Source organism: Lissotriton helveticus, chromosome 6 (genome assembly GCF_964261635.1).
Source record: "Lissotriton helveticus chromosome 6, aLisHel1.1, whole genome shotgun sequence".
Lineage (NCBI taxonomy): Eukaryota > Metazoa > Chordata > Amphibia > Caudata > Salamandridae > Lissotriton > Lissotriton helveticus.
Window position 1 is genome coordinate 381,764,484 of NC_136067.1, and position 12,387 is coordinate 381,776,870.

The 12,387-nt window shown below is 44.0% G+C and overlaps 1 long non-coding RNA gene across 1 annotated transcript in view; it reads right to left on the minus strand.

Annotated features, from left to right (window-relative positions):
* Positions 1 to 12,387, minus strand: part of LOC144762598 (uncharacterized) — a 453,052-nt gene that overhangs the window by 73,353 nt on the left and 367,312 nt on the right. The window lies entirely within an intron of this gene.

A 12,387-nucleotide genomic window follows, 5' to 3' on the forward strand; every position in this document is an offset into this window, starting at 1 on the left:
AAACCTTGTCTCCTGTGTGAACCATACTGGGATATCATCTCCAAGTCCTTAGACAGAAGACTATACTTCAATTCAGGTGGGCACTTTAACTTTACAGTCTTTCACACACAAATGGTACAATACAGACAACAGTAGATGTCAACTATGTGTAGAGCAAGTGGCAACTTATTTGCATATACTTATTGTTTGCCCTGCCTATGAGGCCCCATAAAAAATAGTTAAAGCCCTTATGTAAAAATATGGGCACTAGGAGCAGTACCACTGCATTAAGAATATTGTACTCAAAGACAAACGAGCAGTGTGTAATATCAGTTGCCAAATTTCTGGGCTGGATGTGGGTAATAAACAAAAAAATGCTAATCATGCCTGGGGATACACAATTCAGCAGTCAAATAAGTGAATAGGATGTAGCTCAACCAGTAGGGTTAAAAAAGACAGATCAGTAAAGCATAACTTCACTTCATTCATTTTCAAAATATGTTTGGTAGAAGTGGTGTTTATTGCCACATAGCACTTTAGTGCACACCCGAATCATATCATAGTTTATGAATTGTAAGAAATACACATATAGGTCACCTTGCCGCCTTATATGAAAATTCCACAATTCAAGGATAGCTATTCGATAACTATTAATTGTTTTAAATAGTAATGGCTTTTTAAAAATAGAGCAAAGAATAATATTAATTGATTATTTAACCTTTTTATGAAGGAAACTCGACCTCGGAACAAATGATCATTAATTCACTAGATACGTATATACGTTTTGGTTTTATTGGATAATAGTGGTGTTTCCAACAAAATGTTTTATGTTTTTATGTGGATGTACTTTTATGATCCTGGAGATCGAAATAAAGATTATGATGATGATATTTCATTTCATTTTTATCCCTTTACATCCGCTTTCTTCTTGTTTTTCAACATACGGCCACTTACTTGAAACCAACACTCCCTGTGACTGTATATCTTGGTGAAATGCTTAAGACAAGCACTCATTTAACACTTAAAGTTATTTCTTTCCATTTTCACTATTGAATTTTTAACATTTCAGTATTTTATTTACTAACATTTTATGTCAAATATATACTTAATTAAATCCATTGGTCCTTTGTTATGTCATTTCACATTTGCTTCAGCGCTTGCGGACTTTAGTTCATTTATTCACTTTCACTACATTGTTTTGTTGGAGCACCTTTTTGTGATGCAATGTGGTCGCATAATATTGAGATGTTTTAACAGCAAACACATTAAACTGGATTTTTTGTAAAAAGTAATTAATTGAAAGCTTTCTTTAAATTGCCAAAGAAGTTAAGGCTCACACTTCCCATGAGGGTACCAGTGTTTTGTTCTGTTACTTGTACCAGAGTTGACCACAGACCACATTTCACTCTTCATCAGTTCCTGCCTCCTGCCAATGCTGTTAGAAATTACTTCTGGAATGTTCTTTGTTTATCTGACTGCTAGAATTTAACAGCATAACAGACTGCATCAATTTGAAACTGTCCTGTATTAAGTTATTGTCTTTTTACTATCCATGTGGAACACAAACTGAAAGCTTCAATACTACACATATGAATTCATTTGCGGACACTTTTATTCTGGACTCAATTTCATCAATGTTTCTTTAATGAGCTTTGCAAAGGAAGAACACCAGCCTTTATGATGTTAAATTTGCAGCACATGTAACACTTATTTCCCTTCCTTTCTTTCTTTTTCTTTCGTTCTTCCTTCTTTCTTTCTTGCTTTCTTTTTGTCCTGCCTTCTTTCTTTCTTTTCACATTGTTGTCTTTCCTTTTTACCTTCTTTCTTTCTTTTTTCCTTATTTCTTCTGTGTTTCCTCCTATATTTCCCTCATTCTTTCCTTTCTTCTTTGTATTCTTGGCTTCTTGCTTTTTCATTCTTTCTTTCCTTCCCTCTTGTTTACCTTTTCTTGCTTTCCTTCTTTCTTCTCTGCCTTCTTTCCTTCCTTTCTTTCTTCCTTTACTTGTTTTCTTTCCTTATTTTTTCCTTCCATCATTCCTGCTTTCCTTCCATTATTTCCTTCTTTCATTTCCTTCTTCATTTCCCACTTTCCAAATTTCTCTCCTGCTTCCTTGCTTTTTTAAAAGGCAAGAGGTTAACAGCCAGTGGTAGAACGATTGGCCTTTTTAGGTCTGTGTTAGCCAAGACCTTTTGATTTTACTAAAATTATGTGTATTACATTGTTACTTTTTTTTTAATATATATCTTTTATATATATATATCTTTTATTAACATTTGCATTACCGTTACAAGATAAATTTGTATGTTCTCGCGAACACATATGAAGAGCAACAGAACATAATACACATGTAATGAACAGTTTGATTACATCACATAGTTATAGTCTGCTCTGATTGTGATACATATTTGTTTTTTATTTATTTATTTGAAAAGTTTTATAGAGCGCGAACAAGAACAAAGGGTATCAGAGCACTGTACAGAGTTAGCACCGGCAAGTATACAAAATATAAACTAATAAGCGAAATTACAACCTGTGCGAAAACATTCAAAATTAAAGAGTATAGTGTTACTGAGGTGCCATAGAGAGTTCCTAGTCAAAACATCATAAAATAGAACGAACCAAGATGTGTGACGTGCCACAAAGAATTTTAACAGAAGGAAGGAACTAGCACAATCAACAGTAAAGGCAGTTAAAATAGCTATCTAGGACTTGGACAACAAGAGGGTAAAAACATATAATGGGGAATAGCCGTGAAAATAATTCAAGGTTTTTGTTCTTAACAAAACACAGGAGCATTATCAACGTGTTAAGGTTCGTTCATTAGAGCCTTTTGATCAGTTTTTAAAAGGAAGTCGTGGATGGATTGTATCTGATCTCGGATGGCAAGGAGTTCCAGATTCTCGGAACAAGACCGGTGAACGCACAGTTGTATGATTTTTTCTTTTTGAATCTTGAAGGTTTCAAGAGAAGGGTGAATGAACTTCTGGTGTTCCGGCTGGAGACCAATAGCTTAAGTTTATTTGCAAGGTAGTATGGGGTGTTGTGGTGAATGGCTTTATGCGTCAGACAAGCAATCTTGAGTCGGATTCACGCTTCAATGGATAACCAATTTAGCTGCAGCAAGATGGTTGAAATGTGATCAAACTTCCTCAAGCACGTTAAAAGTCTGGCTGATGCTTTCAAGGTAGCTCTGAGTGGGGCCAAGCTGGCTTTGGGTAGTCCTGCTAGGGTCACCAGCCCATATTCCAATCTAGGGATAATCAGAGATTGAACCGCTGGCCTGAGGTCTTCAGGGGGTAGAAATGGTTTGATTTTCTTCATTGTGTTGAGTTGGAAATTAGCACCCCTAGTAGTAGCACTAATGTGTGCTTGCATATTTAGGTGTTTATCCAAGGTGATATCTATAGATTTGGCAGAGTCTACAAAGTGAGGTGTATAGTTCAGAGCAGTTAGGTGTTTAATCCAGACAAGGGTAGGAGATGAGTGATTAGGTGGGTGATCAAAAGAAATTCAGTTTTGAGCGTATTTAGTAGGAAATGGTTCTGAGCTAACCATTGTTGAGTTTGGGCAAGTGCAGCATTTAAAGTCTTTATGTCCTCTTGCGAGGAGATCTTCAGGTACAATTGCGTATCATCCACATACATGTGGTATTGAATGTTCGCTCTATTCAGAACGACTGCAAAAGGCTCCATAAATAGGTTAAAGAGAGTGGGTGATAGCATAGAACCTTGGGGGACTCTAATCAGGACAGGGGTATTGGAAGCGAGAGCATGATTAACTTTGACCCTTTGTGTGCGGTTGTGAAGGAAGGAGGCAAACCAGTTTAGGACCGGGCCCGAAAATCCCATCCTATGTTGTAGGAGATCAATCAGGTTTTCATGTTTGATGGTATCGAAGGCTGAGGACAAGTCTGGAAGGAGCAGGAGACATGGAACATTTTGGTCAAGGGCTCTCACAGCATCATTAAAAATGTGAGGTACTTCCACGGTGGGAGACATGTGGACGGACGGGGGGGTGGTTCCCTTCTCCCAACTCCAACAGCAATACGACTTATGCCCCAACGAAACTTATAGATATGACCAAATTAGACATGCACTATTGACAGCCATACCTGAGGGCACCGAGGTCCCCGAAGCCTCCCCATTGGAGGATCGCTTACTTAGTGACTTCATGCAGTCCAGCGCCACTTCCCTTACATATCGTAAGCTAATAAATAACCTACCGGACCCCATGGACAAGCTGCGAGAGAAATGGGTGGGCGAGCTGGGAGACATGGACGAAACGGACAGGAACGCGGCACTGGCGTCCCCGAAGGAAGCAGGCATCTCGGCCAGGTTCAGACTGGTGCAGCTTAAGATACTGCACCGGATTTATTACACGAGGACCACACTACATAAGCTCCACAGGGCGGACCACCCTTACTGTCTCCGAGGGTGTGGGGAGGAAGGCACTTTTCTACATACAATCTGGGAATGCCCGCTTATAATTGATTACTGGAGGCAGGTGATGCGCACCATCTCCCAAACGCTAGAGGCATCCCTTACACGGGAACCCCGTGCATGCTTAGTGAATGTGTGGGAACATAATGATCTTACGCCCCAGGGTTAGCTTTGGGCCATTGTGGGTATTATGGTTGCGAAAAGAGACATAGCGCAGAAGTGGGGGGCGGCGGACTCGCCTACTTTAGCGCAATGGTGTAGGAACATGGATACACTTATGGTGACGGAAAGAGCGGTGTACAAGATAAGGGCGAACCCTCGAAAATGGAATAAAGTATGGCTGCCGTGGAACCGTTACCGAGGAGATTTGTGTGACCCATTGATGGAAGAGGATATTGATAGCTCGGGCGACAAGGGGGAGGAGGACTGAGTGTCTTAAACCAGATTGACATGAGAGGTGTTAGCGCAGTTGTAACTGATTAGAAGCGCTTAAGGGCTGAGGTGCCAAGGTATTCAATGGGCCTGTGCCGAGCAACCTTTGTGCGTCTACATTATCGATACCAGTGTCGGAACGTCGTCGACACTGCCACAGACACAATTCGACGAATGTCTAAGCTATTGAGTCTTTCAGTTTTGTTATGGTTGTTATAAAACAAAAGTAAGATGTCATTTGATATTAATTGAACGATGCCAATACAATCGAGGCTCATCCAAAGTTACGCCGCCGGACCCATGGTTGTCGGCTGAAGGGCTGTGTATTTTTTCAATCCTTGGTTGTTTTATTTTGTCGCAGCCGGCCTCAGGGTTGTAGGCTCACTGCTGTGTATTGCTACCAACGGTCAATAAAGGTCTTACGACAAAAAAAAAGTGAGGTACTGCTGTTTCAGTGCTGTGCCCTGCTCTTGATCCTGATTGATGGGGATCCAGGAGTTGATATTTCTCAATGTGTTTGCAGAGCTGTGAATGTACGTATTTTTCAAGCACTTACCTAGAGTCATACTGCTGGTGATAGGTCGAAAATTGTTTGGATCGGATAGGTCCGCGTTGGGATTTTTAGGAATGGGAGTAACTTGCCCAACTCTTAGGCAGTCCAGAATCTTTCCCCATAAGAGGGATTCATGAATAATCCTGGACCGAAGAGGGAGAAAGGCTAAGATTAAATCTTTTAAGAACAAGGGAGGTTGAGGATCACCAAAGTGCTTAGAGGGTTTGATGGATACCATGTTGCACAGAATCTCAGAGTAATCTGGTAGGAGAAAACTGCTCCAAGAGGCATTGTTTTTGAGAGAGCTGCCCAAAGGCGAGTATATTGTTGTGGATTCTGCCACCTCTCCTAATCCTGCGTGCAGTATCATGGATAACAAGGTTGGAGTGGCAGGTAATAGCTCCCGCTCTATTTTCCTTGTTTTGTCAGTGAAGTGAGCTGTGAAATCATCACCACTAGAGAGCAGTTGTAGCGGAGTAGAGCTCTGGTTAGAAGATTGGTTAGATTGTTCCTTAAAGATTTTGAAAAGTCCTTTTGGTCTATTTTTGGCCCCAACCAGCTGAGTTCTGAAGACAGTGATCGATTTTAGCCAAGGAAATGTGTTTGTTATAGACGCTTCTCACTTTCCTCAATTGAGATAGCTTAGTGGTGGAAGGTGAGTTTCTCGAGTCTCTTGGAGAGTCTTAGATTGCACCGTTCATCATTCAGGGGACCATTAAACCATGGTTTAGAATGTTTGATTGGGATACGTTTGAGCTGGGTCGGCGCAATAGAGTCAAGAATGTTAGAGAAAGTATTAATGTAATGTTCAGAAAGATCGTCAAGGTTGGTCAAATTTGGGGGTGTTTGAAGTCTATTTTTGGTGATAGAAGTTATCATTTTAATGTCGAGGTCTATCATGTTGCAAGTCAGCTGTTTCGCTTTTAGGGGTTGACCCTGTCGATCCGGTCTCTTGTCTAGGATTAGAAAGGGAATTTGAGAATGATCAGACCAGTCACAAGGTAGTATATCACCTATTTGTATGAAGTTGTCTTTGGCAATGATGAGGTAGAGAGTGGCGCCTTTTTTGTGAGTAGGGCCTTTACAGAGCTGTGAGAAATTGAGTTCAGAGAGGAAAGTCTTAAAAGAACAGACAGTTGGATCATTTGTGTCATTCCAATGAAGGTTGAAGTCTCCGAGGAATAAGTGACAGAGTTCATCCGAACTCGAGGTAATGACCTCCATGTGTTGCTCAATGAAGACTAGATTGTCACCAGGAGGGTGATAGAACGCATGCAGCACGCTAATCTTCTTGCCTTTGTTCCAGATTTCAGAGACTAGCTGTCAACAGGAGGATAATACAGTACATGAGGACTGTTTTACTGTGAAGTTGGAACGATGAATGCAGGCAATACCGCGTCCTATTTTATCCAGTCAATCACTCCTGATAATGGCATAGTCGGGAGGGATTAAGATGTCAAGAATAGGGGAGGAAGTATCATTGAGCCAGGTTTCAGTGATGATCAGAAGGTCCAGGTTATGCGCAATGATGAGATCAGGAAAATCAACTGCTTGTTTTACAGCTGATCTACAATTGAGTAGCATCGAGTTGATGTGCAGGTTGGAAGTGACCATTTCTTGAGAGGAGGTGTTTATGTGAAGTAGGTTCTCAGTGTTGACATTACTGAATTTAGGGCTTGGTTCCCTGTCAGGGTCTGCAATGATTGCGGGGATGTTGAGAGTGGAGTTGGGTTGAGAGAAGGTCTTTGAGTCAGTGTAGGTACCAAGCAGGGCGAGAATATCTTCATCCGATAGCTGAGGTAAGGGTCTCTGGGGCCGAGAGTGGTGGTTGGGTAGAGGCCTAAAGCTCCAGCTGGAGCTAAGATAGGGGCAGAAGGTGGTGAAGTCTTGGGTTGCGTGCAGTTTCTGTGAATTGTAGATATAATTCCTCTGCACGGAGGGTGATACCCAACGCTTCTCCATCTTCAAGGAGAGCTGCAGAATGCTTTGCACCAACTCTTTGACTACCGAGATATCATGCTTGAGGTCATCAATCCTCTTCTCAAGGTCATGATTATTAGAGCAATTATTCGCAGGAGTAGCCCTCGCTAGTAGGACAGGTTCCACTGTGGTAGGGTTAGTAGAGGGTTGGTTAGAACCATTGGCACAGTTACATAGGGATCTAGGGTCATAATCAAGATAGGAAACAGAGCTAGGAGTAGGAGTAGTTAAAGACGGAGTGGAATTCGGAGGAGTGGAGGGTGGTGAGGTGTGTAGTGGAAGTGTGGGTGAGTATCTGTTATTGGTCCGCGTGTAGGAGACATCAGTACGTTTCTGAGCCCTGCGATTGGAAGATCCAGAGCCTAAGGGGTGAGTATCCGATCCTATCTGACTGTTGGTGTTGGATGGGTGTTCAACACACCCGTTGTTAGAGCGAAATGTGTGTGACATAAGGGATTGAGGAAAGGAGGTGATGCAAGGTACGGGTGTAGCAGTGGTGCGATGGCAACAAGGTGTGAAGTACTCAGGTCAGTTAAACCTTCATCAGCATGAGACATATGTGGATTTTTGGGGCTCGTGATGTGGGGAGTAGGGGTAACATCTGTTAAGTTGGGTCGAGCTGTGGGGGGAGTGTTAACAGACCCTAGCATGGGTAATGGGACTTAGGGGCAGTCAATCACCTCGGGATCAGAGGCAGAGAGTGGCCTGTTTTGACTGCTGGTGGAGGTATTAGAGGTATTGGTGTTAGTTAGATTGTTCTTGCACCTCAATAAGGCATAATTGAAGGGCTTGCGGTTGAGGTCAGAGGCTTGGATAAGGACATTGCCATTATTGTAAAGGGAGATAGTCAGCTCCGCCATAAGGGCCAGGGATGGAAGCGTGGTTAAACGAAAACCTGCAGAGTTTTGGTCTGTTTGGAGCGCAGCATGGAGGTAAGGGTCTTTCTCCACTGCGCTCTTCTGTTGGTGTAGAAGATGAGATCAGTAACTATAGTGCCCTTATTTGAGATATATGTGTCTGATATTAGAGTTTCGGGCCACCTCTTGAGGAATTGTGCTTGAAAGTCTTCTTAGCCTTTACCAATAGGTTGGGGGGAGATGATCTTAACCGAGTTTACGCCCAATAGGACAAAAGGGTTAGGTGCATGATAAGTATTTTGTGCCATGTTGCCTGATGTGCGTTTTGGGCAGCGATTAAAGGAGCCAAAAGAAAATAAGGGGTGTAGAGGAAGCCCCGTTTAGTAGGGGGTCCAATTCGAGGGAAGGGAAGCTAGCGTCCACTCACCCATGAGTGTTGTGAACGCCACTGCAAGGGGGCCATCAGAAGGCAGGGGACGGTAGATTGGGATGGGGATCCCAGCAATATGGGAGTATGCCTGAGGTAGAAAAGATACCAATTTTCAATGCAGAATCATAACTAAAATGATGAACTTCCGGGTGTTTAATGATATTGTCCCATGGTTGAGAATATTGTCCTGGCTCCGGACTTTTGGGTGATTGATATTTTGACTGATAATAAATGAGTATGTTCTTCTTGGCGCTGCCAGAGTGGTGTTAAAAGTTATTAGTGGACTTAGATTATCAACAGGTGAGTATAATAGGAGAGTATGTTCAGCTTGGCGCTGCCAAAGCGATGAGTGGTTAATGAACTCTGAGCTAATAATAGGCGTAGGTAATTATTTTGCCAGTGTCGTTATAAATCTATTATTAGTGCAGGGGGGGCTATCTGGGCAAATAATTATTTCTGAATACTTTGTTTAAGAGCTACTCAGGTGAAAAATACTTTTGTTTAAGAAACTACTCAGGTGAACATCAATGTCGTTATAATAAGGGTCCTGAGAAAACCAGACTCAGAAGTTGAAGAGGTTCTGGTTTAAGTGAAAAATACTTTTGTTTTACAAAGAAAAACTACTTAGGTGAACAACAATGTCGTTTGAGCAGGGGTCCTGCGAGTACCTGCTTCAGATGTTAAAGAGGTTCTGGATCAGATGAACTTCGAGGCCATTTTAAACGGTGACCATTTTGAGTAGTAGCTAAAAAGTTAAGGAATAACCTTGATAGGCTCCATTTTTAAGCTCATTTGCCATATGTAGAATAAACAGAGACACACAGACTAAAGGAGGACAATACCTCAAAGCCACTATTGAGCTGCCATTGTTGCAGGGAGGTTTTAGTTATCAATGCCACTTACCCTGTCCAAGTAAAAACCGGGTGGAGCGCCACTAATTAGCACCAGGCAAAGGCAGTATGAAGGTAGCAAGGCGGAGAGCAGCCTCTTTTGCATAGAAGACCGCTAGGCACAGAATATTGCAGAGGCAGCTGCAACAAAGTAGCCGGCCCACTCATCGATCCTTTCCATTCCAGCTATGTGAACACTCTCCCAGCAGCTTGGGAGACCGATGATTGACATCTTCAACAGAGAGAGTGTCAGGGCGAAGCACCCGTGAGCACACTTAAAGTGCTGATGTAAACATGAATGGATCCGGGCCTCAAAAAGCACCCAGAGGCGGCAGTGAGGTCTTCAGCCGGGGTAAGAGAACGTCATGCCCAGCGGTGTCAATGAAGATCAGGAATAAAGATTAGGAAGGCGAGATATCCGATCCCCAGGGGAAAGACCCCCTACCCCCAACCCACGCCGTTGATGCCACTATCAAGGTCCCCTTCCAACTGCACCCCGCCCGAGATCATTAGGAATCCCTGCTATGGTACACACAACGATGAACTCTGGGCCAGACCAATCAAGGGCCCCGGCGGATTCAGGCCGGAGCACCAACCTCCCTCCTCACGCAGCTGTCGGTTACGGAAGCAGAAGCGGTTGTCACCTCACTGGGTCATCTAGTTGTCCCTTAGCTGTCTCGCCCCTCCAGCAGACAAGAGTGTGCCCTCCTAGGGCTCCACGGGGTGAGTGTGCCCAGACTGTAGTGGCGGGCTCATCGAGGTCGGCTCCGCGTTGTGTCGTCCCGCAACCACGGTGCAGCTCCAGCCCTCCTGGGTCTCGCAGGGGGCGAATGAGACGGTTCACCAGAGGTTAGACCCATCGTGGTCACCGGGTCCAAAGCGATCTCCTCTCCTCATAGAGCGTTCAGTAACCACTTCAAAGATTCCGCCCTCCGTGGTCATCAAAGCAAGAACGGGGGCGCACAAGTTAACTCGATCGGCCTAGGTCATCTAGTTGCACCCTTAGCTGTCTCGAACCTCCAACGAACAAGAGTGTGCCCTCCTAGGGCTCCACTGGGGCGAGTGTGCCCGGATTGTCGGGGCGGACTAGTCGAGGTCGGCTCCACATTGTATCGTCTCGCAACCACGGTGCAGCTCCAGCCTCCTGGGTCTCTGCAGGGGCAAGTGAGACCGATCAATGTGGGTGAGACCCGTTGTGGTCACTGGGTCCGAAGCGATCTCCTCCCCTCATAGGGTGTTCGGTAGACACCTCGAAGCTGCCGCCCTCCATGGTCGTCAAAGGAGAAACGGGGGACGCACACGTTAACTCAGACAACATCAGGTTTTCCCACAGTCTCCACTGCAGGTTAGCGTCATCTGAGCCGGAGCAGTCATTTTACTATAAGAAGGTGTTTTCAGCCACACTTCATACATTTGTTTGTCGTTGTTTCATTCACATTTTTCACCAACCCTCCCAAGTATGCATCAAGGGGCAGCCAACTTCCGCCACTTTCTGACTTCACAATGATTTAAAGCAATGCCCCCTTTCACAATGAGCACATCCACACACAAAGTAGTTCCCTCCAGTGCCAGGGAAGGCATACTTTGGTAATGTGTGCTGTTCTGAGACCAAAACATTTTTGCCTTCAGTCAATGTTTTATTTTCCCAAACAATAAAGCTTTGCAAAAACCATGACAAAACAAAACAAGAATTGCCAAAATGCCGTACGCCAGACATATTGGCTTTGTTATTGATTATATTAATGTCTGCTTCCTTGTAGTTGTTTTTACAGATGACTGCGTAGTTTGCTATGATTGTGCAGATTTAACACTTTGGCCTTTTGCATTGCAAAGTTTCTTTTTGAACCCCATAAAAATGCTTCTACATTTCGCTCCCTGTGCCCATATTGTTTCTATTGCTAATACATGTATTTACAGTATCTGCCTTGCCTGTTTGTCCCCTCCATAGCTGCCTTTGCTTTGCGGTTTTCTTCTATATGCCTTGTGTATGGCTATGTCATTTTTAGGTCTCGTGACCTGCGTTGCACTGCGCAGCAGTGCTCGCACAGGCGAGAGTCCTTTTGTCCGGGGTTCAGAAATTAACCCTGGAATCGCACACGCTTGTGCATGTGTTTTTTTTTGTGGGCTGTAATGCGTGCTTTTTTTTAACAGACCACACAATAGGCCAAAGGCGGGTGCATTGCTCCGCCCATGACCTATTGGTGTCTGTTACGCGCACCAAAGCCCATATGTTTTCAATTATCGTGCCCAGACACGGGCGCGATAATTGAAAACATATCTTGCAGTGGCACGCGCGTACCACTCGCGGGCATCCCTGTGTATGGTTTCCTGCTCGGCGTTGAGTCACTGTGCAGCTGAGTGTGATGAGGAATAGCTGGCAGTTACTGAGGAAGGAATCGAAACTTTCGCAGCCGCGGCCAGAGGTTGTCTTGTTAATTAAATTCTTATGTTAATTTTTGGTATTGGTACAGACTCAGTTGCATTTATTCCCGGTTTAGAATCGATTGCATTGCATTTCCGATGCATGTTATTCCGGTGCTGTTTCAACCCGTTTTCTTCCCGTTGCAGATTAAGGTGACTTTGGTTCCCGGTGCAGGTTTACTCATATTATACGCGCACTTTGATTCAGCACTTTTTGCACATTCTTCTGAGGCACGCTGCAGCTTCCAGCGCTCCAAAGCTGCATTTCTTTTGCCAAGTAGCCGTCGGGAAACCATTATTTCTCTGTGCAGTGGCTCCTGTGTTGGGTACAGGGGGTCTGCAAATCTCGCAGCAGGGTTCCACTTCACACGGGATAATTGTTTCCGGGACGCATGGGTGGGGACG